Here is a 5123-nt window from a genome sequence, read left to right on the forward strand (position 1 = left end):
AAAAGATGCTGTGAAACTTGAAAGGGTTCAGAAAAGATTTACAAGGATGTTGCCAGGGTTGGAGGATTTAAGCTATAGAGAGAGGCTGACCAGGCTGGGGCTGTTTTCCCTGGAGATTCGGAGGCTGAGGGGTGACCTTATAGAGATTTACAAAATAATGAGGGACATGGATAGGATAAATAGGCAAAGTCTTTTCCCTGTGGTCGGGGAGTCCAGAACTGGAGGGCATAGGTTTAGGGTGAGAGGGGAGAGATATAAAAGAGACCTCAAGGGCAACTTTTTCACTCAGAGGGTGGTACGTGTATGGAATGAGCTGCCAGAGGAAGTGGTGGAGGTTGGTACAATTGCAACATTTAAGAGGCATTTGGATGGGTATACGAATAGGAAAGGTTTGGAGGGACATGTGCCGGGTGCTGGCAGGTGGGACTAGATTGGGTTGGGATATCTGGTCGGCATGGACGGGTTGGACCGAAGGGTCTGTTTCTATGCTGTACATCTCTATGACTCTATGACTCTAAAAGAAAGGTAATCAGGAATATAGGCGAAAGTGAGAACTGCAGATGCTGGAGATTAGTTGAGAGAGTGGTGCTGGAAGAGTACAGCAGGTCAAGCAGCATCCACGGAGTGGGAGAGTCCACATTTTGGGCAAAAGCCCTTCATCAGGAATAGTCAGTAATATGCCTAATCAAATTAAAAGTTTGGCTACAGCCAAAGTATTATACCAATTTCTGCTTCGCATCTTGGGAAATATGTCAAATTCTTTCAGTGGTGCAGAGTAGATTTTCTTGATAGGTTCCAGAAGTGAGGGACTTTAGCCACATGGTCAGTTTTGAACTGGGTTTTCTTTTCCTTTAGGATGAAAAGGATTATTAGGGAGAAGCATAGCAGGATCATACCTGATCATGCTGGCTTTATGGAAGTTACACACATAGAGAAAAAGAAACTGTTCCCTTCAATTGATCGTAGAAGGACCAGAAAACTTTTATTTTGATGACAGTGGGAAGAATAAATTGTTTGCATGCAATGATAGTAATCTCGCAATGTTATAGCTGGTGTGAGCAATTAATTATTTCAGAGGAAATTAATTGGGCGTTTCAAGGAAATGAACTTTTCCAACAGTGAAAAATTGAAATTGTAAAGAGACCATGGAATTATTGTGGCAGAATGAAGCAATACAGTCCCCTTCTGCCTCACAATGGCTGTATTAAAAACATTATTAAAAAGAAAAGAACTCAAATCCAGGCAGCTTCATTATCATGGATATGTTGTCGAGGGATCTTCATTGGAAATGTGCTAATGATTCCTAGAGGACTGGCCTCCGGATTCAAGACAGAATGAAGCTAACACCTCTGGCTGGAACCTACACTGCAAGGATTCCTCAGTAACACAGCTGTATTCATAACAGCACCAATTTCAGACAAACAAGTGGCGTCATGACTCTCCAAACCACAAGGGCACTAAAAGAAAAATGAGACTTCTGCGGCACCCACAGCCAGAGAAAATATGTAAGGTAATGATTAGGCTTGCAAAATGTAGTTGCTCAGAAATATAGAATAAATTAATATAATTACAGTGGGATTATTTTCAACAGCTGCTTAAAAACTGTTCCCTCCAGATACTTAGAAAAAAAATCAATGATCAAATGTCTATTTATCTCATCATTTTATAATTGATTCTTGGGCTTTACCTACTACTAGAATTCTTTGAGGAAGTTACCAAAGTGTTAGATGAAGGAAGGGCGGTTGATGTCATATACATGGACTTTAGTAAGGGGTTTGATAAGGTTCCCCATTGTAGACTAATGGGGAAAGTGAAGTCACATGGTGTGCAGAGTGTTCTAGCTAGCTGGATAAAGAACTGGTTGAGCAACATGAGACAGAGAGTAGTAGTTGAAGGAAGTTTCTTGAAATGGAGAAAGGTGACCAGTGGTGTTCCACAGGGGTCAGTGTTGGGGCCACTGTTGTTTGTAATATACATAAATGATCTAGAAGAGGGCACTGTTGGTATGGTCAGCAAGTTTGCAGATGACACAAAGATTGGTGGAGTAGCAGAAAGCATAAGGGACTGTCAGAGAATACAGGAGGATATAGATAGACTGGAGAGTTGGGCAGAAAAGTGGCAGATGGCTTTCAATCCAGACAAATGCGAGGTGATGCATTTAGGCAAGTTTAATTCTAGAGCAAATTATACAATGAATGGAAAAGCCTTGGGAAAAGTTGATGGGCAGAGAGATCTGGGAGTGCCGGTCCATTGTACCCTGAGGTTGCTGCACAGGTGATAGAGTGGTAAGAAGGCATATAATATGCTTGCTGTCATTGGATGGGGTATTGAGTATAAGAGCTGGCAAGTCATGTTAAAATTGTACAAGACATTGGTTCGGTCACATTTAAAATATTGTGTACAGTTCTGGTCACCAAATGGGCGGCACGGTGGCACTCACAGCACCAGAGACCTGGGTTCAATTCCCGCCTCGGGCAACTATCTGTGTGGAGTTTGCACGTTCTCCCTGTGTCTGCGTGGGTTTCCTTCGGGTGCTCTGGTGCTCCCACAGTCTAAAGATGTGCAAGTTAAGTGGATTGGCCATGCTAAATTGCCCGTAGTGTTAGATGAAGGGGTAAATGTAGGGGAATCGGTCTGGGTGGGTTGCTCTTCGGAGGGTTGGAGTGGACTTGTTTGGCCAAAGGGCCTGTTTCCACACTGTAAGTAATCAAATCATTACCAAAAGAATGTGGATGCTTTGGAGAAGGTACAGAGAAGGTTTATGAGGATGTTACCTGGTATATAAGGTGCTAGCTATGAAGAGAGGTTGAGTGGTTTAGGTTTATTTTCACTAGAAAAAAGGAGATTGAGAGGGGACCTGATTGAAGTTTACAAAATCATGAAGGGTATAGACAGGGTGGATAGAGATAAACTTTTTCTCAGGGTGAAGGATTCAATAACCAGAGGTTATGCTTTCAAGGTGAGAGATGGAAAGTTTAAGGGGGATACACATGGCAAGTACTTCACACAGAGGGTGATGGGCGTTTGGAATGCATTGCCAGCAGAGATGGTAGAGGCAGGCATGGTGGATTCTTTTAAGATGCGTCTGGACAGATGCATGTGTTCGGTGGGGAGCAGAGGGATATAAATGCTTAGGAATTGACCGACAGGTTTAGACAGTACATTTGGATCAGCTCAGGCTTGAAGGGCCGAAGGGCCTGTTCTGGGCTGTAAATTTTCTTTATTCTTTGTACTGGTGTATGGCTCAAGGGTTTGTAGCTTCTTATCTTCTCACTTCCTCCCTTCTTAAATAGTGGGGTGATATTTGACAACTGAAGATGGTAGTTTCAAAGACCATTGTTGAACCTGGCAAGGACTGGGCCAGCCTACTACCTAATGTTTTACTGATACAGTATTGCAAGCATTTCCTATGGTACCAAATGACGAGACTGGTAATCTAGACAACTGTGGAAAGGGTGGGAGGTGGAGAAGGAGATTGCTCAAGTGTACTTGTGTAGGCAGTGAGGATATAGGGCATGTTTGGGAAACATTATAGACAAAGATCCATTCGGTATGCTAGGTACATTAATTCAGGGTAAATATAGGGTAGGGGAAATGGGTCTGAGTGGATTGTTCTTCAGAGGACTTGTTGGGCCGAAGGGCCTGTTTCCACACTGTAGGGATTCCATAATAAATATGTATGAAAAGAACAGAAGGTGAAAGTACTGGACACAGATCAAGAAATGTGACAGCACAAAAAAATACAATAATAAGGACAAACTGATAATGGCAGACCCGCTGTGATTTCAAGCATTTTCTGACTTGAGGATGGCATAATCAGAATTCCGTGATACAATCCTTCATTATTTCCTAGCAGCAAATTACTGCAGATTCTGGAATCTGTACTGAAAACAACAAATACTGGAGATCACAGCGGGTCAGAATTTTTTTATATTTCAAAAATATACTTTATTCATAAAATATTTTGATGATCTGTACAATTGGTCATGCCATACATCCGTAAACATTCCATTTCTTGGTATACAGAGACAGAGTAATTATTTATATAACAAGTCTGTACGATTACATATTTAGCTGAGGCATCAGCAGAGCCCAAATGACTGCATGGGCCCCCTGTTCTTCGTTAGGCAGGCAGATGTTACACCGTGGTCTTTCCCCACCGCGCCTTGGCGGCAGCTGCCCCAAGCTTCAGTTCGTCCCTCAACACGTAGTCCTGGACCTTGGAATGTGCCAGTCTGCAACACTCAGCCGGGGTCAACTCCTTCAGCTGGAAGATGAACAGGTTTTGGACCACCCAGAGAGCGTCCTTCACCAAGTTGATGATCCTCCAGGCACAGCGGGTCAGATAGCATTCGTGGGGAGAGGGCAAGCTAACATTTCGAGTCTACATGACTCTTCATCAGAACTGACGTGAAGTGGCGGGAGCAACATTTATGCATTAGTTGGGGGGGGGGGCTGCTGAATGGAGTGTGAGGGAGAAAAGATTAAATGATCGAAATGTGTGAATGGCAGAATAATGGTGTGTGATTTTTAACCCTAACTTTTAGAATGGGTTGCATGTTTTGGTTCATTAATATGTAAATCCCAGAACTTCCTTCCAGTCACATTCTCAAGATAACTTAATGCTTTATATATAAAAGGTCATGATTTGGAGATGCCGATGTTGGACTGGGGTGTACAAAGTTAAAAATCACACAACACCAGGTTATAGTCCAACAGGTTTAATTGGAAGCACACTAGCTTTCGGAGCGACGCTCCTTCATCAGGTGGTAGTGGACGGCTTGATCGTAACACAGAATTTATAGCAAAAATTTAGTGTGATGTAACTGAAATTATACATTGAAAAATTGATTGTCTGTTAAGCCTTTCATTTGTTAGAATACAGTGATAGTTTCACTTCTTTCATGTGTAAATCACAAAACCATTTTTTTAAAGTTGCATTCTCGGGTTAGCTGTTAACAATGGTGATAGCTAGACAATATGTTGAAGGTGTTAGCCCCCTGTCTATGACCTGATGTTTAGATTGATTCTAATCTAAAAAAGTGAGATAACAGAGTTTTACATAAATTCATGCAGTTTTTTACCTCAGAGTTCGACATGAATCTATGTGGTTTTTGAGCAAA

Source organism: Chiloscyllium plagiosum, chromosome 37 (assembly GCF_004010195.1).
Source record: "Chiloscyllium plagiosum isolate BGI_BamShark_2017 chromosome 37, ASM401019v2, whole genome shotgun sequence".
Lineage (NCBI taxonomy): Eukaryota > Metazoa > Chordata > Chondrichthyes > Orectolobiformes > Hemiscylliidae > Chiloscyllium > Chiloscyllium plagiosum.